At 39.5% G+C, this 23,752-nt stretch overlaps 1 long non-coding RNA gene across 1 annotated transcript in view; it reads left to right on the top strand.

Moving 5' to 3' along the window:
• The first annotated feature begins 17,024 nt into the window (after positions 1-17,024).
• The window catches only part of LOC137376189 (uncharacterized), a 92,410-nt gene continuing 85,682 nt past the window's right edge, over positions 17,025-23,752 (top strand). Inside the window, exons 1-2 of the long non-coding RNA XR_010976148.1 lie at positions 17,025-17,161; positions 22,870-22,956. This is a non-coding gene — a long non-coding RNA (uncharacterized lncRNA). The remainder of the gene's footprint in view (positions 17,162-22,869; positions 22,957-23,752) is intronic.

Below are 23,752 nucleotides of genomic sequence, written 5' to 3'. Positions count from 1 at the left end.
TTTTCTGTCCATTAACCAGTTCTCAATCCATGCCAGTATATTCCCCCCAATCCCATGTGCTCTAATTTTGTTTACTAACTTCTTGTGTGGGACTTTATCAAAAGCTTTCTGAAAATCTAAATATACCACATCTCACCGGTTCTCCCTTATCTATTCTGCTAGTTCATCCTCATAAACTCCAACAGGTTTGTTAAACATGATTTCCCTTTCATAAATCCATGTTGACTCTGCCCAATCCTACCATTATTTTCTAAGTGTCCTGTTATCACATCCTTTATTATTCTAGCATTTTCCCTGCAACTGATGTTAGACTAACAGGTCTATAGTTTTGTTTTCCCTCTCACTCCTTTCTCAAACAGTGGGGTTACAATTGCCACCTTCTAATCTGCAGGAACCATTTCAGAGTTCATGGAATTTTGAAAGATGACCACCAATGCACCTATTATCTCTACAGCCACCTCTTTCAACACTCTGGGATGTAGATCATCAGGTCCAGGGGATTTATCTACTTTAAGTCCCATTAATTTCTCTAGTACTTTTTTTTTTACTAATATTATTATCCTGCAGTTCCTCATTTACATTAGTCCCTTGATTCTCCATTATTTCTGGGAGGTTTTTTAGTATTTTCCTTCAATGAAGACAGACAGAGCGTATTTGTTTAGTTTCTCTGCCATTTTCTTATTCCCCATTATAAGTTCTCCTTACTCTGCTTGTACATTTGTTTTTGCTAATCTTTCCCTTTTCACATACCTATAGAAGCTTTTACAGCCAATGCTATAACTGCCATCAGCCACTCTAACCATTACAAAGCTTCACTCTGTTACACTAATTGTAGAATATCTTCATTCTCTTATCCTTAATTGTTGAATTACCTTACTCCATTCCTGTAATTATTGAACAGCTTCACTCTGTTACTCTTGTGAATGAATATCTTCATTCTGTTCCTGCTATCAATGAAAAGCTTCACTCTGCTAATATAATCAATGAACAGCTCTGTGCTACTACTATAATTCATTGATAACTTCATTATTTTACTATAAACATTGAGTAGCTTCAATCTGCTACGCTAATCGTTGAATAACTTTGATTGTCTGCTATATTTATTCAATAGCTTCTGTTACAAACTTCATGAAAGATATTCATATAACCAGTCTGTCCTCTAGGTGATTCTAAGTCCTTTATGATCAGGTGTTTACTTTGATTGCTCAATATGCAGCGCAACTCAGGATCGCAACAATGAAGACCACTGGCTATGTGAACTGAATAGGGACACCCTACATGTGACCCAATTTCCTTTCACATCACCTTCCAAACCCATGACCTCTACCATCTAAAAGGACAAGGGCAGCAGATGCGTGGAAACACCACCACATGCGAGTTCCCCTCCAAACCACACACCATTCTGACTTGGAACTATATCGCCGTTCCTTCACTGCCGCTGGGTCAAAATCCTGGAACTCCCTTCCTAACAGCACTGTGGGTGTACCTACACCACACGGACTGCAGCGTTCAAGAAGGCAGCTCACCCCCACCTTCTCAAGGACTGTTAGGGATGGGCAATAAATGCTATTCTTTCCTGCGACACCCACATCCCACGAATGACTAAAAAAAATGTTTATTTCTCCCTTCTTTTTTTCTGAAAGATGCACTGATGAATCCTCTCAAGCGACAAGGCCAATTGTAAGTCAAAAAGCTGATATATTTTACATATAAAATATGAGTAAATCGAATGACAATTACAGTGAATTTTAACTTATTTCACAATGCTGCTGGTAGCACAGGAAATTACAAAGTACGACACACTAGGCCCATTTGCGGCCTACATAAACTTTTCTGACCAGCATTCTTGAATATAGCCAGTGTTATGCTTAACCTTACAGCCTGGGTCTTTCTTACCTAATTGTACTACAGTCTCTACAGACTGTGCCTTTCTTAGCTGAGTAGGTAGGAATGACTGCTGTTCCTTCCCAGCTGTCTGTATATGCCGATTGCCCAGTTGAGCTGCCAATCAATTGGCTACCGCCCTCTGAGGTGTGAGGTTTCCTGCCAGTGTAACCTGATGGGCTCACATGAACCAATGTTGAAATGTATTAATGACCTTCCCATTGTCTCACATGGATGTCAATTTTCAGGGCTGCTCCTTTAGGGAAGAATCATTAAAATACCTTGTTCCTGTGACTCACGCTTTCTTTTTCCTGCAACAGTACAAGAAGGCAGCTCACCCCCACCTTCTCAAGGGCAGTTAGCGATGGGCAATAAATGCTGGCCTTGCCAGCGAAACCCACATCCCATGAAATTAATAAAAAAAGTGCTGGACCTTTGGGGATGAACCCACAGAATACTAAATCTAACTTCATATCAAAGACAGAGGATGGATTTTGCTCTGCTATCCCACCCAGAATGGGGCAGGTATAGCAGCTGAAATCAGCCAATGTGGCCATCCACCACATTCTCTCCCAACCTCTGTTTATCTTCTACCCCCTTCCCATTGGCCCTCCCTTCACCCCCACCCCCACTGCCCCCACCATGTGTAAATTCCCATAGGGAAGTGAGGGCCTGACAAGACATTCCATCTCCTCGCCTCCTGTCGTTGATCCCACTACCTCAAGGGAACATCAGGAGATGGGTGGCAGTTTTCTTTGGGGTATCAGCAGGATGCTGACTGCTTCCCCCTCCACCCCAATGAGGAGGTTGAGGGCCCTGTTGGTAGAACCACTCCCTCTCCTCCTGTCCCAAAACCTTACCTTTGTTAGGCTGTGGTTCAGCCCCAGGCTAGGGTCACTGTAGAGTTGACATCCAGCAGAAGGCTCCCCACCTCCCTCCACCGGCTCTCCCAGGCAGATTCAGGAAAATTTAACCCATATTATGGCTTAAACCAAAAACCCTTTCTAAGCATAATAATCATAATTCCTGATACGCAGCAGCTCTTCTGTTGCTGAATAGCACTGCTGTGTTACTCTTATAGTTGAATAATTTTGTTGTGTTGCTTAAATCATTCAAAAGCTTCACTCGGCTAGTGTAATCATCAAAAGGCTTTGCTCTGTTCATACCATTCAGTAACTAATCAAGGCTGACACTCCATTGCAGTAATGAAAGAGTGCTACACTGTCTGAGGTGCTGTCTTTCAGATGATATGTCAAACAGAAGCCCCATCTGCCTGCTTGGGAGGATGTAAAAGATCCCATGAAACTATTTTGAAGAAGAGCAGGGGAGTTCTCCCCACTGTCCCGGCCAATATTTATCCCTCAATCAACATCACAAAAACAGACTATCTGGTCATTATCACATTACTATTTGTGGGAGCTTGCTGTGCGCAAATTGGCTGCTGCATTTCCTACATTACAACAGTGAATATGCTTCAGAAGTAGTTAATTGGCTGTAAAGCACTTTGAGATGTCCAGTGGTCATGAATGCACGATTGAAATGCAAATCTTTCTTTCTTCCTTTACTACAATCATTCAGTAACTTCACTCTGTTACTCTAATTGTTGAATAATTTTCTTATTCCAAGTAATAGTTTAACTCTGTTACTCTAAGTATGCAAAAAGTATGTAACTTTTCAAAGTTTGAGGGGTAGATTTTAATCTTCACCTCCTGATGGTTTTTTTATAGAACCCCCATCTGATTTTAATTCTAATTAAATCAAAGGCATGAAGATTGGGCAGTTTTTATCAAGGACAGGTGATTCACTTCACCAGATTACTGCCCAGGCTGTGAAGATAAACAATCTGCTCCCAAAAGTCAGGCAGTAAGTCAGATACAGACCTTTGATCAACACTAGAAATAGCTGCCATTCAGTGTAGCCACAGTATTCTGTCTGGACTCTAGGATTCAGAAACTGAAATTGACTTTGTGCATCTAAAGAGATTAAAGACAGTGGCTTCTCATCTCCCCTATTCCCGATAATGACCCGACTTGATAATTCTTCAGAACTTAATAACTGCTCTAACCTTAATGCATGCTCGCAATAACTACTATGACTCAAATAGTACTCTAATATACTTACCTGAGAATATCTAACCTCCCCTAACTGAAGTACATACCATAAACCCAATACTTACCATAACTCTGGCAACAATACTGATGAGTGTTCTAACTTAAACTGTAAGCACTACCCTATGTAACTGCTGCTAATAGCTATCTTACCTCTAACTTAATGAAAAAATGATTTGCAAGCAAGAACTCTGTCAATGTAAGGAATTATATCATCCCTATCAAAATGTTATACAAAGCTAATTATATGGCTAAAGAGTGGTGTCTGTGCAAATGCACTACACAAGCACACCCTTTTGCATTTTGTGTAGACCTGCAAACACACATAGATACCTGCATGATTGTGCAGTGTGAAAGCACAGAGCCAATGTATTACACTGTTCATATCAGACAGTCCATCTAAGCTAAGCGGAATTTATAAACGCCTTCTTGGAGTGGATGAGGCCTGTTCTGTGCTGATTTACAAGTAACATGTGCTGTGTTACTGTAATTTATAGAACACAGATGGCCAGGGAGTGCCCCTGTTGACTTGTGACTGAAATGGAAACTGAGATTGTGTGTCATCTGCTGTGGGTACCTTTGGTGTGTTTTCCAAATCCTCTCTCTGAACTAGATTTCTCTTTCAGACCAATAAATCGCAGAGATGTTGAGTAATCAGAACAAATACACCTTAATTTATATTTCACCTCATATTCACTCATTTCTTTAATCAGATTATTAGAGTGAAACAAAGCTGTGTCAGTCATGGCACTGTTTTTATGCTAGTTCCTTAGTTGTATGTCTAACGTTAACCTGGGAACAGCACCTGATCAATAAGCTCAATACTGGGACCACTAACAGACTTGGTCTGAGACTTGTCTAGACATACTTTTTAAGACATCTCAACTTGGCCAGAGGTTGTTGCCAAACTGTGTTGTATGTTTTTTTCAGGGTGATTCGAAGGTCAGATCCTGGTTCCTGTATTTCTATTACGTACAAACATACAAAAATAGCTGACTGGAAAAGACCTGATCTATTCTATATTATTGTGATGCCTTATGCATCACAGTGCAAACACTCCCCACGTGCCTCCAGAACCATGTAATATCCTGGGAGAGGCGAAACACCGGATAAAAACCAAAGCCAATTTCAGAGCAAAATAATTTGGAAACATCTGTTTGCCGGTGATGGAAACACAAATTCATGAGAATCTACAATTGATCCTAACCAAATTTGAAGCAGCAATGAAGAATTATCATTAACATAACAAAGTAATGGATCAACCTGCACCACGCTTAAAGAGTATCTCAAAGCATTCATTGCCAACGGTGATACTGAAATGATGCCACAAGCGGCTGCACCTACCTGGAAAGCCTACTTTTGAATGCTGTTCTTATTGATGAAGAAGTTTCTGCTTGCATCAGAAGGGCTGATTGCTCCTTTGACAGACTGAAAGAGCAAATCTGTGGTCAGCATACTACCTATTTTCAGGCTAAATTCGATTTTCATCATGCAACTGCGATCTTGTTTTTTCTCTGTGAAACTTGACCCTAAGTTTGGCAAATGAATGTTCAAACGAACCAGTGTGAAAAACCCTGAGCAAGGGATATTTGCCACCTGACGTGTTGTCTTGATGGACATTGAGAAAAGGGCTAAATGGCACACCAAAGGTGTTGCAGCAGAAACTCAACATATCATGTCAAAGAATTTTGCACCTGTACCAGTTCACATTCATGATGCAAATGAAATGGCAGGAACACGTTACTAATGGCATGGTTCTGGAACATGGAAAATTAAACAGTGCTAATAAAAACATAATGTCAGTAGGTAAGACAAGTTGTCTGAATGGATGAGGGATGAGGGTTTGCAAAAGCACATTCTGTACAGTTAGCTCAATAAAAGGGGAAACATTTGTAAACTGGCCAGAAGAAGAGTGAGAAAGATTTGCAGTTGTACTCTACCTTGTTCAGGTCTTTTAGAACCATCTTAAAGCCCTTCACGTGTACAATTAACTCCTTGGACTTGCCATACCATTGTTATGTATGCAGGCAGCCTTAGAGACATATATAGAGGCATAAGATAAAGTTATGTGGTATTGACACAAACAACCGGGAGATGTTTACAACAGAACGACCAGAATGGCTCTCAGTATTCTGGCTGACAAATCCCTCAGAACTGGTCCTGCTTCACTGGCACTACTTCCCTGGATTGTGATGGGAACGCTGTTTACTTGTGGAAATACGGATTTTGCTGGACTTCTGGTGAAGTGATCCTAGCAGAGGTGGGGGGTGGAGGGGTAGCTCTGTGGAATTACTCGGCCTATAACTCAAATTGGAGATCTTGGAAATGCAATGCCATCAATTGCAGCAAGAAAAGTGTTTCCCACTGAAGCAAAGTGGTTCCTTTCTCTTTAAATCAATTAAGATGATGTGAGAAACTTTGCTTCTTCATTGTTTTGTATTATTACACAAAGACAAGTTGCACTGATTAATATTAGTGAAACTGAGCATAACCATTGCTCTGTATGTTCATCTTCTGTGAAATAAAACTGGTTAACAATTCGTATCTGACTTCTCCAATCCAAGGCTTTGCTTGGTCATCCTTTGGCGAAATTGATGAGATTCACATTGCATGTGAAAGACATGAATATCCAGTTCATATCATGAGGGAAATCTATTGCTATCTCACTGGGCTATGTTAGTTATTGGGAATGCAGGCACAGCCCCAAAATGTCAGATGCTCAGAACACTTATAAAAGTGACAAGCATCACTGTACCTGAGAAAATATTTAAGATATTCTGAAGGATATATTGGCCATGGAGGTGGTACAGCACAGAGTCAACAGAATACTACTGGGGTTAAAAAGGTTAATTTATGAGGATAGGTTGCATAGACTAGGCTTGTATTCCACTGAGTTTAGAAGATTAAGGGGTGATATAATTGAGGATGACTAAAGGAGCTGGTAGGGTAGATAGAGAGAAACTATTTTCTCTTGTGTGAGGGGTCCAGGACAAGAGGGCATAACCTTAAAATTAGAGCCAGGCCATTCAGGGGTGCTGTTAGGAAGTTCTTCACACAATAGGTAGTGAAAATCTGGAACGCCCTCCCCAAAAAGCTGCCAAGGCTGGGGATAATGTGACAATTTCAAAACTGAAATTGGTGGATATTTACCAGGCAAGGGTATTAAAGGTTACAGACCCACGGCTGGTAAATGGTGTTAAGTTACAGATCAGCCTTGATCTAATTGAATAGTGGAACAGACTCGAGGGGCTGATTGGCCTCCTCCTGTTCCGATGTTCCTAGACAGAGTCACAGGTAGTCAGGTATATTTTTGAAGAGTTCATCAAGAGTAAGAGTTTAGAAAAGTCAGAAGGTAGTTATAAGCAACCTTGCTTAAATTAAATAAGGCGGCATACTGACATACGGAAATGTAGCATAGTCATTATTTTGTATTATTACACAGACAAGTTGTACTACTTTAAATAAGTAAATCTAATGATAACTGCAGCTCCAGATGGTGCAGATGGTAGCGTGGTGGTAATGTCACTACGCTAGTAATCCAGAGGCCCAGGATAATGCCCTGGGACACGGGTTCAAACCCCACCACGGCAGCTGGTGGAACTTAAATTCATTAAATTAGTTAATAAATTCAAATATTAAAAATCTGTAATTTTAAACTAGTCTCAGTAATGGGATGATAAAGCGATCATCAATTGTCATAAAAAACCCATCTGGTTCACTAATGTCCTTTACGAACATTTGCTGTCCTTACCTGAGAGAGAAGCAAAGTTAATGTCTCAGGTCTGTGACCTTTCATCAGATCTTTCCACAGGTGCTGCCAGACCTGCTGAGTATTTCCAGCACTTTTTGTTTTGTTTCAGATTTCCAGCATCTGCAGTATTTTGCTTTTATTATATTGACGTCCTTACCTTGTCTGGCCTACATGTGACTCCAGACCCACAGCAATGTGTTTGACTCTTAACTGCCTTTTGAAAAGGCCTAGTAAGTCATTCAGTTGTCAAGGGCAATTAGGGATGGGCAGCAACTGCTGGCCTTGCCAGCAATGCCCACATCCCATGAAACAATTAAAAAATTATGTTCACATGTTCTATAATAAACCAGTTTAACGATTCATACCTGACATCGTCTCATCAAGTGTTTGCTAAGTCTGCCTTTAGAGAAATTAAAACACATGTAACAGACATGAATATCTAGTGCAGCTCAAAACTGAATGTTACAGTTACAACCCTAGGTTACACTATTATACGGTTAGAAATTGGGCATTAAGACACAACACAAAAGCAACTTGCTCAGACTGCATATGGGAGCGAACGGCAACACTGCACCTAAGGTAAGACCTTAAACTTGTAGCACTTGCACTGAGCATGATCCCATCATGGAATTCTTGGGAGAAATAATTATAGAATGTAATATTCCACACTGTCTACTCAAAGCAAGTAATATAGATGATTGATGAAGAAAGGGCAGTGGATGTTATCTATATGGACTTCAGTAAAGCCTTTGACAAGGTCCCTCATGGCAGACTGGTACAAAAGATGAAGTCACATGGGATCAGAGGTGAGCTGGCAAGCTGGATACAGAACTGGCTCTGTCATAGAAGACAGAGGGTAGCAGTGGATGGGTGCTTTTCTGAATGGAGGAATGTGACTAGTGGTGTTCCGCAGGGATCAGTGCTGGGACCTTTGCTGTTTGTAGTATATATAAATGATTTGGAGGAAAATGTAACTGGTCTGATTAGTAAGTTTGCGGACGACACAAAGGTTGGTGGAGTTGTGGATAATGATGAGGATTGTCAGAGGATACAGCAGGATATAGATCGGTTGGAGACTTGGGGGGAGAAATGGCAGATGGAGTTTAATCCGGACAAATGTGAGGTAATGCATTTTGGAAGGTCTAATGCAGGTGGGAGGTATACAGTAAATGGCAGAATCCTTAGGAGTATTGACAGGCAGAGAGATCTGGGCGTACAGGTCTACAGGTCACTGAAAGTGGCAACGCAGGTGGATAAGGTAGTCAAGAAGGCATACGGCATGCTTGCCTTCATCGGTCGGGGCATAGAGTATAAAAATTGGCAAGTCATGCTGAAGCTGTACAGAACTTTAGTTAGGCCACACTTAGAATATTGCGTGCAATTCTGGTCACCACACTACCAGAACAACGTGGAGGCTTTGGAGAGGGTACAGAAGAGGTTTACCAGGATGTTGCCTGGTCTGGAGGGCATTAGCTATGAGGAGAGGTTGGATAAACTCGGATTGTTTTCACTGGAACGACAGAGGTGGAGGGGCGACATGATAGAGGTTTACAAAGTTATGAGCGGCATGGACAGAGTGGATAGTCAGAAGCGTTTTCCCAGGGTGGAAGAGTCAGTTACTAGGGGACATAGGTTTAAGGTGAGAGGGGCAAAGTTTAGAGGGGATGTGCGAGGCAAGTTTTTTACACAGAGGGTGGTGAGTGCCTGGAACTTGCTGCAGGGGGAGGTGGTGGAAGCAGGTACGATAGCGCCGTTTAAGAGGCATCTTGACAAATACATGAATAGGAAGGGAATAGAGGGATACGGTCCCCGGAAGTGCAGAAGGTTTTAGTTTAGGCAGGCATCAAGATCAGCACAGGCTTGGAGGGCCAAATGGCCTGTTCCTGTGCTGTATTTTTCTTTGTTCTTTGTTCTATAGGATGATATGCGACCTTTAATAAACTATACCGCAGATATGATCGAGCAAAAATATACAAAACAACTTTTAACAATCGCCTCTGGATGACAGAACAAGTACTCTGGTTAAGACAGTGTATATTAATACTTTTGGGTATCTTTGAAAGCTATTCTATAATGATATCATGCATTTCTGATCACTCTGCCGTGCGTATCTTCTCCTAAACTGGTTCATTCCTGCAGCCTAAATATTTCTGCACCTACGGCTATTTTGGACTTAACTTTTCTTCACAGCAAGCAATAAATAGATGACCTTTTATGTTTTTCTGTAGAGGAGGGAGTACTGGTTGTAATGTCACTTTGGCACTGCTCTCCTGTCTGAAACCTATTACTGCTCACTTGAACTACAGTGGAAAGTGAGCAAATACTCCCAAGCGGCAGTGGTTATTCACCTCTCTCAGTAACAGAGAGGTGAATAACCACTGCAGAAAATCTGAAAGGATAGGCATGGTACCGTGGTAGGTGAGGAATTCTTTCCTCATTCCAAGGGCAGCTCATGTTAATACTTCTATAATCAACAGTACAAAAATGTAGGTGTGCGCATCAACTTTTTCTGGCATTTAAACTGTTCATGGATTCTTGTCAGACTTAGTTCTCCATGGATAGCTGCTGATTGTATTTTAAATGAGTCTTCCACAAGAACTGAGATTTTCTTTTGTGTTTTTGTTGTATTGGATACAATTTTAAATAATGGTGGGAAACTCAGAGTTGGGAGCTTTCAGCCAACACAATAGAACTTGGAACACTTCTTTAAAAAAGTTGTGAATTGTAGTTATTTATCTGTAATACCTTGCAAAACCTGAACAAAGAATGCATGGCCAAAGCTCATTGCATGTCAAAACACTACAAGCCGGCATGCATTTTTATAGAGGGCTTTAAGTGGTTCAAGGGAATTTTTAAAACTATTTTTGATGGAGTGTGCTCGAGTGAGGTCTGTTTTGTTCTTTTTCACATTACCAATCTTAATACATTGCAGACCCTTGCTCAGATTTATAGGTTGGGGGCAGTGCTGTGTGTATTTACAGTCTAGTGACCTGAGGACTCAGAGACAAGGAGGAGGAGGAGAAGGAAGTTAGGGCATACTCTACAAACAGGGAAGTATTTGAAGGGGGGAAAGGCAAGAAATCACATGTACTTGAAACTAGAAAAAAATCAAGTCACTTAATTTCTTATAACAAGTTGAATTTGCAATAATCTAAAATGGGAAAGTGAAGAGAAGGTGCACCATATGCTTGATTTACCACTAAACAAGCACAAAATGTTTAAAACATGACAGAAACACATTTTTTTTCATTGGGAAAGGCTAGGTGTGGATTTTATTTGGCCAATGAAATAAGCGTTTTCCCCAGGCTGTTTGTTGTTCTCCCAGCACGCAGAGAAATAATTATCAGGTTGTCTGCGTGCAACTTGCAATGCACTTCAGCCTCGGTGACAGGCAGTGCTCCAGGAAAGACTTAGCAGACGAACTGTCACTGAGGTATGCTGCAAAGAGCATTGAGATGAATTGCTCTCTTTTTACGAGCCATAAAAGTTTTATTCAGCACAGCATCTAACAGGTTTCGGCAATGGGTCGACGCGCCTTTAATAAATAAACAGAAATAATTCCGACTGCTGAATCAAAAAAGAAATGAACATGTATGCGCTGGTAGCATGGAGTGTAGCAGTGGTCCATGCCCTGCTTGATATTAATGCTATTTGCTTGTGCTTTTTGTGTTTCAGACTCCATCAGGGGCCTGGCTGAGCTCCCTCACACTTTTTTGCTGCACTATTGGAAGTTGAAAAAGGTCCCTTGACCTAACACTAGTTCTACTACTGCTGTATATGACAGCAAATATCCACTTTGGAGTCTGGTTCGCCTTTTTTTTCTCTCTGCTGACCCTCAAATCAACTTTAACCTCTAACCTCTGGAGGTATCTATCATGACAAGGAGGCTGTTAGAGTAAATGTTGCCCTTTTCTTGAGAGTGAAGAGGAAGATTGCTCCATATGAAGAATTCTGGTCGGTTTCTACACCCTCTTATTCAATCAGCACAGGTGAATTCCTCACTGACAGCAAGGTTAGGAAAAAATGTGAGGGGATCCTTTAATGAACTGAAAGGATTCTCGGCTGGAGACAAATGTATGCAAATCAAATGCATCAGGAAGACAGTCTACAGAATGGACAGCGAAATATCTGCAATTTCAACAACTCAATGCCTGAAGGTAGAAAATAAGCAGCTTTGATAAAATGGTAAAAAGAAAAAAAAAGACAATCTTTTTTTTATCCTCCAGATCACTTGCAAATAGAAAAATTACATTGCCAATTCTTTCACCTAGTTCTGTGTGGAAGGAGAGAATGGACATCCCTGAGTGTGTCTTACTTTTGTGATTTAAGGTGAAGCCTTTTTTGTTGTTGTTGTTGTTGTCTGAGAATTGATTCTTATTCCTTTCTCTTTTAATTTGAAACCAAGTCCAGTCTTGGAATTGAAAAACAGTGTGATTTTTTTTTTGTGTAAAAAGAAAAATAATAAATGAAATGCTGGTGCAGGTTTGAGTCTGAAATGTTTCTTTAATGCTTTTTTTTACAATATTGATATGGTACTTTTTATGTACGAATGAAATAAAAATCATATTTCTTCCATCGACATCAGGCATGACACTCTGAGTAATAAAGCAGCTCCATTTGCATTCACTGCCCGTTCTTGTCTTATTGTTCAGCAGGGCAGAACTCATCTCAGATGCCAAACAATGAAATTACAACAGAGAATTAGCAGGCAAAAGCCTGCTTCTCTGGGCTTTTATGATTCATTATTTCCTATTAAATAGAATATTGCAAGTATACACCAGATAGCTTGCGGTCACTGAACTCCAAGCACATTATCAATATTACAGAGCGCTAGGGAGCAGAATTATGTAACTTTGGATAATGAACAATGTGGCTTTGGTGATAAAAGTACCATATGGCTGATCTGTGTCAATTGACTTCTGATGTCGGTGGAATTGAAGCTTTATTTAATGTGGCAGAGTTTAACAGGATCTCATCTGTATGGAAACATCAAATGTTTTCCATTTCACTTCAGTGTAATAAAGGGGTCGTTGCATTGTTTGTTTGTGAACTACAACATAATTTTTCATCAATCCTATGACCAAAATAAATCGTAAAGAGGTAATTTTCTCAAGTCTCTGATTTCCAATTTGTGCTTTCTTAAAAAGAACCGAAAAATTTGTTTCAATTCCTTTTGACTAAGTTGTGTCCATTATTTCGTGTAAATTCTGATAATTTAATGAAGGCCAGCTTTTTCATGTTGTGTGTTCCAGTGAGGCAGAAGTAGTTGTGTGTCCCTGGATATTTTTTCAAGAAGGAAATATCGAAAGTAAAAATGAGTTCCAGTTTTCTTGTTTACTAATTTCTTAATTGTTTTGCTTTTTCAATATATTAATGGAAATGCTGATTAGAAAATATTGGTTTTAAATTATGTTTGAAAGTAAAGCATCAGGGAAGCAAGGTGAGGGCAACACTTGTATTAAGATCAGTTTCAGCAAATAAAGCCCTAGATGTTCCAACATGGTGCGAACAAGTCCACAGTTGAGCAATACTATTATGCATTTTTATCAGCGTGGTGTAATTTTACTGTTGACAAAGTATCTGTGGCAGTGAGAATGAAGGCAGTTAGAAGTGTGGCGGATTGTAATCAGATGCTTAGCTGTGCAACACTGCATCTTGAGCAGATTTGAAACAACATTGCCTTGGGGTCAGAAAAGTCCATTAATTTTTAGTGAGAAAATTAGAGTGGCACTTGATGAAGTGAAGTTTGACATGCGTTAATTGCTGTTCAGCTCCCTCTAATTAGAGATTTTCAAATTCTTTTACTGCCTGTCGGAATGATGTTGCGTTGTCTGACGCTCAAATAAGGAAATTGCAAATTTAGTGGATCAGAGGCTCTAGTTAGGCATATTCTGGCATGGGTCTCTTTCTTAATTACTTTCAATAGAATGCCATGTACTGTACGTAGTAATAGTTAATACGAAAGTTTCAATATTCAGCTTGAAAACCCATTTCCATAATGCAACATTCCTGTTGACATTGTGCTTGTACAATTTTATAATGGTTTAACCACAATTTTTTTAAAGCAAACACATATATCTCCTAAACTACAATAATTGTTATTTCCTTAGTTCATTTTTGGATTAAATGAAACTAACTTATAATTTATTTGGCAGGGAAGTGTGCATTAAACAGTGCTCCGTTGCTTTATGTTGTTATGATAGAACATTAATTTTCCCACCACATATGTTTGTATGTATACATCTAAACTACAATCATCAGGGTTAGTCTTGTTTTGGGAGTAATGTTTATCAGACAGTCTTCTGCTGAATGCTTCTTAATTTCTTATTTAATTGTAGATTTGTCCTGGCCATTCTTTCTCAAAATAAAAATATTTACGCTGAATGAGGTTTTTGATCCCAGGCAAATTACTTGTTACCAGCTGGCATTTATTTATACGGCATGGAATTATAAACCATTGTTATTGCTGTGTCTTTGCCGAATTGTTTATGACACCAGTAATAGGAGTAATTGTTATTGTTGAAATTACCTGTCAACTACCTATAGCAGTGGCCCTTGTCCCACTGACAAATAGTGACAGGAGAGAGGGTTCACCCGCACATCCTCCTGATAGTTTCTCCTCTGATAATAAGAACAGCAGAGCCCTAGATAATTTGCCTGTCAATTGTGAGTGCAGCCAGAAGAGAGTTTGCCAAATTGTTGTCATTCTCTTCTACGAAACAAAGCAAAATGCTAAGTGTAAAACTCGAACCTTTCCTTGAAAAATTGTTTGGAAAAAGGGGAAAAGGAGAGAGGGAGATAGGAAACAAAAGTCAGAGTTCTTTTGTTTGGCAAGTGAAATATTATGTTGATTGTAATCATTTGTGATTATATTGTGCAGTGACATTGGGAAGGAAAACTTTTTTCTAGAATTATGGCTAGGATATTTAAAGAAAATATAAATATTTATATGCTAAAATTGCTGCACTTCAATGCAACTTGTTTTAAACAAATAGCAAAATAATGTAATGTGAAATTTAGAAAGACCTGAAGCTACAATATTGCACAGTGAGGCACCACTCAGTGGGTAATGTTATTATTAATATTTCTCTTACATTGGTTGTCAAATTTATCAGATTTAAAGCAGATCCAACATATTTAACCATCTTTCCTACTCTATTGCTTTAATACAATCTAAGCTAATATTCCTCCATTTGAAAGCCAGAATTATTGAAAGCTGACAGCCAAAGAAAACATTTCCTCTTCTCTGGTTATTTTTATTTCATCTCGGTTATTTCATTTCAATTATTTGCAAAGCGCCTCTACTATTAAGAAAAAAAGTCTGCTTTAAAAATGAATGTCTTGAAAGAATAATTAAGAGGTTTAACACTTGGGTATGGCTAAAGTAAATGAGAGCGTTAAAAACATGTGTGAGATATTGGAGCTGAGAGGTTGCACATTGTACCTTTTACTGCATTAAGGAGACTGTTTTCTTTACAGACATGGGGTTGTTTGGAAACGTCAGGTAACCTGCAGCAAGGAGAAGATCAGCTATTTAAGCTTGAAATGAAGAGTAGCAATTTGACGAAAGGATTTGAGTGGCAGAATATGCACTGGAACCTTGAAGTTATTTCTGTGGATGAAGCCTCTGACAACTGGAGTATTTCTTATGCTTTGCCAAGAATTCCGACTAAATTGTTTCAGATTATTTACTGGTTTTCTTTGACAAAGCAAAGGTATATATGTTATTTATTTAACATATTCGGAATTATATTTTAATAACGGACACAGGATCTCGCAAGCTCTTTGAGTTTGATTTGTACAATGCTCGAGTGCCTCCAAATGTTTAGTGTGCACAGAATGACATCCCTTAGTAACACTGTTGTAGTTGCATCTGTTGTAACTGTGTATTGTAGCTCTCAGCCTATTGCAAGCAATCACTGTTCCTTCTGTACAAAGAATATAACTGCGTTTAGAAGGAAAACATAAATTTAAAAAAGGTACATAATACACCATCATCTCACCAACCAAAAGTTCCCACTTCAATCATCATTTTTTTACCCAATTTCACAGTATCTTTTTAAACAAATGTTTTTTTTCTCGAAATTACTTTAACAAATAAACAATTTATCATTAACCGTTTTTTGCTCATATAGTGATTGGCCCATCTTTTTACACATAAACTAATGATCTTGGTGCCATTAATTGATTCGTCAGTGTTAGCAAAAACTACAGATTTTATTATATTTTAGAAGACAGTTTAGAATTTACTGTTTAGAATTTAGAAATTCCTGTTCAATTCATTTTTAGCATTGCAGAGAATTGTGCAAAAAATGGCAACATTCAGAGAGTTAAGAATGCCAACTAAATAACAAGTGGTTGTCTTAGCTTGCTCAATGCAATCTGTGTTTCATTTATTTTAGACATTTGGTATTTCCATGCTTTAATGTTTTTCTCTTTACAGTATTAATCTATTCAACGAAGAATTAGTCAGAATATTACTATTCAGTATTCTCACTAATATGGATCTCTTCAGACCTGTTACTTTTCTTTGCACTAAATCTGGGCTTCAAGTCAATTTTAATTTTACTTTGTAAAATGTGACTGTTTTAGATTGCTTTTAGTTAGATGGAGGAAATATCATAGCATTTTAATTCAGTGATTAAACCAGACATGGCTGTCATTACCTTTTGCACCATTAAAGTAAATCAGTTTTTAGCAGTACAAATCTTGCATCATGCTATTTTCCCCCTCAGCTGTTTTCAGTGGAAGTTTAAGTTATTCAATGCTATCAAAATAGTAGTGATTTCTCTTTACGATGTGAGAGATGTTAAAACATGAGCAATAGGATGTTCAACCAGTTATTGGCACACACACAGCACAGCCATGTCTATATAGCAGAAGCTTTGCCTCTGTGAGCTGATACAAACCACAGCAGTTTAACTCTACCTACAGAGATACTTTTGACAATAAATCATTTCTGCACCATTTGGGACTAACAAGGGAAGGAAAGTTCTTATGAGACTCACTCTACGCAATATCATTTTAAGAAGACTTTCCCTTATTTTATTGCAGTGCCTCGTGGAATATTACAATTCAAGGGCTTTATGCTTACTGATAAGCAGTCTACACTTCTTATACACCCACACAATTATATGGGTCATCTGTCACGAGGGATAGAAACAAACCATTCATAATGAAACTGGTATAAAATGTGAATTTCCTGTAATGTTACTGTTTATAGAGTCATAGAGTCGTACAGCATAGAAACAAGCCCTTCGGCCCACCGCGTCTGTGCCGACATATTGCCTATCTATACTAATCCCACCTGCCTGCATTAATTCTATATCCCTCTATGCCTTGCTCATTCAAGTACCTGCCCAGATGCCTCGTTGTAAGAAGCAAAGCTGAAAGCGGGGTTTAATCTGTGAATATCAAGGTATTTTCAGAATTTTTTTAATACTGAGATTGCGCTGGTGTGATTTGATGTGATTTTGCAGATCCTGATGAACTTATACATTCGAGAGAACTTTATCCCTCATGCACAGATGGTGATGTTACATAGAAAGTGTTGTATGCATGGAATGTTTGTATGTCTGTGTATGTGTCTGTGCATGTCTTTGTGTACGTTTGTGTGTATATCTGTGTGTGTGTGTGTGTGTGTCTATGTGTGTATGCTTGTGTGTTTGTGTACTTGTCTGTGTATATATGTCTGTCTGTGTATTTGTTTCTGTCTGTCTGTGCATGCATGCATCTGTTTGTGTTTGTGTCTATGTGTGTGTATATACATCTGTGTGTGTGTACATGTCTGTCTATGCAAGTGTGTGTATGTGCATGTATGCATCTGTTTATATGTATGTGTGTGCGTGTCTATATGCCTGTGTGTTTGTGTGTCTGTCTGTGTGTGAGTGTGTCTGTGCTAAATGTGTTTCATTGTATTACGACCGAGGCAGGAGGAGTGCACTGTTTATTCTGGTTCTACTTCTCCACGGGTCACAACATATATTTACTTTTTTTCTCACTTACCAATACGGTCAGTCATAGACTCTATTTTTATCCCAGAATAAAATACACCAACCAGATTTCTTTAATAAGCAACAAAATTATCAGTTTATTACAAAACAAGTCTTAACCAATAATGAAGTAATGCATAAACACACAGATTGAAATATTAAAGTTCCCTTTTCATCTTAGCACCTCAGACTCACACACATACACATACACCGGTTAACCGGAAAAATAAAAGGGATTTTTGTTTTTAGAGCTCTATTACAGACAAAAAAAACATTTGGGCTGAATACTTGCTCATTCTTGAAAAACAACAGAGGAGATATGTTGTGTTCCAAAACTGGCATACAGTCTGGCCTCTTAGTACATGTAGACGGGTCACTGGGATCTTTTAGAACAGTTCTTTTCAGGCAGCATTGAGAGTTAATTTAGCAGACTTTTCCTCAAAGACAGGAGACGAGATGAGTTGACACAGTGAACTTCTCAGGGTCTTTTAGAGAGGTGCTGGAAAGGTGAGCTGGGTTGTGGTCTTCTCTCCTTCCTTGGGAATTCTCTTCTCTCCTTGGAAGTTCTCTTTTCTCCTTAGAAGTTCTCTCCCTTTTTGACCTCCCTCAATCCTGACCTGTCACTTCTTGGTAAACAACTTCTCCAGGTGTCCAAAGTTCTCGTTTGTTTATTGAGCTGGAAGTCAGGCGGTTTCCTGGGAAGGTTTGTTGTTGTTGCTGGAAGTCAAGTGGTTTCCCGGAACGGCTTGATTTCCTCACAAGGACTCTCAGTGCCCCTTTTTAAAAACACTTCCAGGGACTGTTTTTCAAAGTCAAGTGGCCTTTATATGACCCCCTTTGAAAACCCCAAAGTTTAACATTTCTTCAATCTTTCAAAAACGAATCCTCAAAAAATATATTTAATAAAACACAGAGGCACTTTTGTAACAATTGCAAAGCATCCACCGAGCAGGTAAATGGGGCTGTCATGTCTTTAATTAAAAATGATATTCTAAACTGTATGTGAGCACTGGAAAGTACAACCCTGAAAATCACTTCATAACAAACAAACATTGTGATTTGAAAGCTGCAGCAAATAGCCTTCATCATTCTCAGTGTGATGTCTCACTGGTTGTTTATATCTGACACTTAATTAGATGAGACCTTTTCCAGTATTTCTTTGATATCAGAAAGTGGGTTAACTGTTCCATTGAGCAGAGAGCACTGGCTTCTTTTGGACGAGCTATTATGTATTTTTCCAGGTAAATGCTTCACAATAGAAACCTCCTTAACCTACACAGACTGGTATCATTCATCTCGGGAAAAGAATAAGGTCTCTGTAAAGTCAGCTAACAGCTTCCTTATGATTCATTAAGGGGCCTAGGGTTCCTCACAGTTTACAGATTTATTTTTCTCCTTACAGTTTTTAACTGTCTTTAAGAGTTGCCTTTTTTTCTGCCAATCTTCTCTGCCGCTAATGCCACTCATTCTGGGGTTGTGGGCTGACCTGCAGGATACCATTCATGGGTTGTGGCAGTTCTCTGGGACCTCAAGCTAGTGGAAAATCTCCATGGGTGGAGTAGGTGAGTGTCAGTAAGCTGACCTCGTGTGGAGGACGTCAGCGCCTGTTTTGATCCCATTGTGATGGGACAACAACACGTGCACTTGTTCAAGGCTTTCATTTTGGCCGTTTGGGTTGTCTTCTTGGTGACATTTGCTGGCACGTTCTCGATGAACTGGCACACACAGGGTGCCCATGTGCAGGTTGTCATCAAGGAAATCATGCCATGAATGGAATGAGGGGAGCATAAAAAAACAACACTGACCCAACAGCAGAGGTTTCTGGCTTCAGTTTCCCTCAAAGGCAGTGAATGGCACATAACCCAATCCACACAGGGCATGGACAATGCAGCCCCCTACTCCATGAGTGGAAGATGAGAGACGAGTTGACATGCAATTGTGACCATGAGTCCCAAACTATGAAACGCATCACATCAACCAGTCCAACAAGATCTATAGAGGGAGGCACCTCATTTCTCCACTTGGCATCTCAGGAGACCATTGAAAGAACTAAACAACCCCATATAAGCTTTTCCTGTCTTAATGAAGAAGTAATAGTAGTCTGTGCAGCAGGAGTTACTGGGTGGCCATCAGGAGTGTGTACCTTGGCAATTTCCTTTTGCCCCTCCATCATTAGCCCATGGACACTGTGACCAATTCTAGTGGTCTAACTGTTAACCCTAACTCAGATCAGCTAACTCAGCCCAAATGGGATTGAATCTGGGACCTCTGGTCTACACAGCTTAATGCTATGCCAGGCACTACTTTTGGCATTAATTCATTATAATTAACTTCTAACACTGAATATAGTGAAATTTAAAAATGGTTCCTCCTGAGAGAGAGTGCAATTAAGTTTGACTAGACTGGTTGCTGGGATGAGAGGATTGTCCTATGTGGAAAGATTGCATAGACTAGGCCTATATTCTCTAGAGTTTAGAAGAATGAGAGTGATCTGACTGAAATATATAAAATTCTTAAGGCACTTGACAGATGCTGAGAAAATGTTTCCCCTGGCTAGAGAATCTAGGACACAGGGCCACAGTATTAGGATAAGGGGTTGGCCATTTAGGACTGAGATGAGGAGAAATTTCTTCACTTAGAGGATTATGAATCTTTGGAATTCTCAACCCCAGAACATGGTAGATGCTCAGACAGAGGTCAGTAGATTTTTGGGTACTAAGGGAATTAAAGGATATGTGGATATATGGGGTTGAAGATGAGGATCAGCCATGATCTTGTTGAATGGCGGAGCAGGCTCGAAGGGCCAAATGGCCTACTCTTGCTCTTATTTCTTATGTTCTTTAGAGGTTCTGCGTGGTTCAAACCAACTATTTGGTTGTTCTGGGAATACATTAGCCTAGTCCTCAGAGCATCAGACAGGTGACAGAAAGAGCATTTCTACTGTTAGAATGCTTGATGATTTATATGTTCCCTCCACTTTGTTGGGTTATATCTGACTGGTACAGATCAGAAATTGCATAATTACCACCCACTCCCCACCCCCAAAGCATGAAAGAATGGAAAGAATATGTAAACTCCACAACATTCTACTTTTACGCAGTCCAATATTTTTTCTTTAAAAGTGGCACAAACCCTTCTACTGTTTTTACGAGTCTATAAAAAGTATTTACTTTGTAACAGCAAGTAGGGGTTTTTTAATAGGCTATGTGGAACTTTTAGCGAAGGTGACATTTGCCCCCTATGAATAATGTACATTGTGGGGATCTGGTGTCCGATAGTTTTATAAACACTCCTGAGGAAAGTCGGGACAAGGAGAGATGGGGCTCTGCTTAAATGCTTGCTTTGGTAATTGGCATGTACTGATGTTTTTACTGGAAGCCCGAGCTCCTTTTTTCTGTTTTGCACATCACCTTGTTTCCTCAGCCCTTCCCTCCTTTATTTTGACCTGTTCTTTGGGATCAGATACAGGCAGGTTCAGTGCTAATCAGATCCATATGAACCCAGCTCTGAAATTGTCCAAATGGGCATGAGGAGGTGGGGAGTTGTCAGCTCTGCAAAGAGGCTGGAATTCTTCAGCCATAAAAATGGGATTTATCACCACTCTACCACAGTCACTGCAAGCAAACTTCTACAGAGCTGGAATTGAAAGGCCAGCCTGGAGAGGCTGAAGCACTGTCCACTTTCTTTCAGCCTCAGGTTAATATTTTGTTAAAGTCTTACACAGAAAAGGGATAGACTGTATGTGAGGTGAAGCATTAAAGCCAAAACCCTTACATTCCCTACTGAGGCAAATGAACCTGCTAAAATAGGTTATTTTCTCGATAGCTTCGTAATTGAAACCAGAAGAGGGGATTTGATAAATTACCCGACCCTGAAGGAATGTTAGGTCATAAATTTTCACTGCATTTTTCTCTGTTTTCCTTTTTCTTCTTTGCTGTAGCAATTATCAACTAAGAAGATTCGTGTTTTTTTCTCTTGTTTGTGAAACACAACTGACTCTCAGATGAGTAAATTCTCGTAAGAAGACAGCAACAAAGAATAGTAACACAATCAAGGAACATGAATCACAGCCCTTCAGTCAGTCAGAACTTTGAATTTTGGGGGTTTACCTCTAATTGTTCCTATAATGTCTTCTCTGACTTTTCACTTTTGTTTAATTCCTCAGAAGGAAAATGACCACATCGAGACCGCTTTTTATAACCATGGCTCGGGCTAGTATAGTCTAGCCCTACATGTCATCTGTAGCTTAGTTGGCAGCACTCTTACCTCTGAGTTCAAGGGTTATGTGTTCAGGTCCCATTCAAGAGACTTGAGCATAAAAAGCTGATACTCCAGTGCAGTACTGAGGGTGTGCTGCACTGTCAGAGGTGCCATCTTTCAGGTAATGAATTAAATTAAGGTCCAGCCTCAGGTGTGTGTACAAAATCGCATGGCACTCTTTTGAAGAAGAGCAGGGGAGTTATCCCCAGTGTCCTGACCAAGGTTTATCCGTCAAATCAATATTACTAAACAGATTGCCTGGTCATTATCACGTTATATTTCTGGGAGCTTGCTGTGTGCAAATTGACTGCCTATTTTCTTATATTACAGCAGTGACTACACTTCAAAAAGTACTTAATTAACTGTAAAGTGCTTTGGAGAATCTGGGGGTTGTGAAAGACGCTATATAAATGCGAGTCTTTTTTTTATTTTTTCCTTCTGTACCCCTGTGTTCAAAAAGGTTTTCGAGCATTGGCCACAACATGAGCTACAATACATACATGTTCTTGAAATGAACCCAGGCCCCATCCATGGCCTATGTTGATCAGCTGATCTCAGCCACCAAATTTTGCAATTAACACCAGAACCCAGCTAGGGAGGAAGGTGGGAAAATAGAGGAAGAAATATCAGACAAAGTTTCCATCCGGATAACCATTTAGTATGGCTGCTGGAGAATGGACTGTGGGTCGAGACGGGTTTGGGTTCTACTGTTTGACAGATGTTGGGTTTAACAGATGTTGCCTGACCTGCTGAGTGTTTCCAGAATTTTCTATTTTTATTTCAAATTTCCAGCATCCGCAGTATTTTGCATTTTAGGTTCTACTGTGACTTACCCTACTCCAATAAAATATCCTACTCCCAATCACTCTTGTAGGTTCTGTGGAAATGTTGGCAAGTTACTGACAGGAAAATTGCCAGTAGCAATGGAACCATAAGACAAGGTGAACCCTCGTGCAAAGAGGTAAGATTATTTTTTAAATGGGCTGATCATAGCAAAAATAGTTATTGTGGATCTGTAAGCACTTCCCAGCACACCTGGAATAAGATGGCAATGCACAATTTCATCAGTGGGTATACCTCAGTGAAACTTCGAAGGGGGTTTGCTGTCCTGTGGTGGCAAACTGATTAACACAATCACGTAAAGTTCCTTTACGCACTACTTGAATACTGCTGCTAAGCTGTTTATTTTAAATAGGTTAACAACAGCAGAAAAATACCACACAAAGCAATTTTATGTAAACTCATTAATCAGTGTGCTACAAGAGGGAATCAAACCCTTTGGCAAGCACAGGAAAATAGTAGTTTTCGAACTGTGAGAAGGAGTAAAGAGTTTCATTATTACCTGGAAAACAGAGGGCAGCTCTGTTAAAAATATATAGCCTGTTTTATTTTGCCTTTATAGATCTTTTTGATCTGCTGTAAGTAAAACATATTTAAGCTCTATTTACGAAATAGTATGACACCTAATGTTTTATTTTTTTAACATTAAACATGTGTTTTGGTCTATAAAACTGTTAATCAATCCACTGGCAGTAGTGAGTTATTGTGAGCAAGACCAGGAGTGTGTGTACAGCACAGGCATCAGACACAAAAAACACACACACAAGAAACAACAGTTAGTCAGTCACAGAGAGAGAAAAAAAATGCCCAAACTGCTGGTCACCTCCCAGGGGACAAATTGATGTCAAGTTCTGCTGTCTGTCAGGATTAAATGCCCATTTGGTTTTTACTAACATGTGGTTTGAGGACAAAGCAGC

Source organism: Heterodontus francisci, chromosome 13 (genome assembly GCF_036365525.1).
Source record: "Heterodontus francisci isolate sHetFra1 chromosome 13, sHetFra1.hap1, whole genome shotgun sequence".
Lineage (NCBI taxonomy): Eukaryota > Metazoa > Chordata > Chondrichthyes > Heterodontiformes > Heterodontidae > Heterodontus > Heterodontus francisci.
This window is presented reverse-complemented; position numbering and strand designations above follow the sequence as displayed.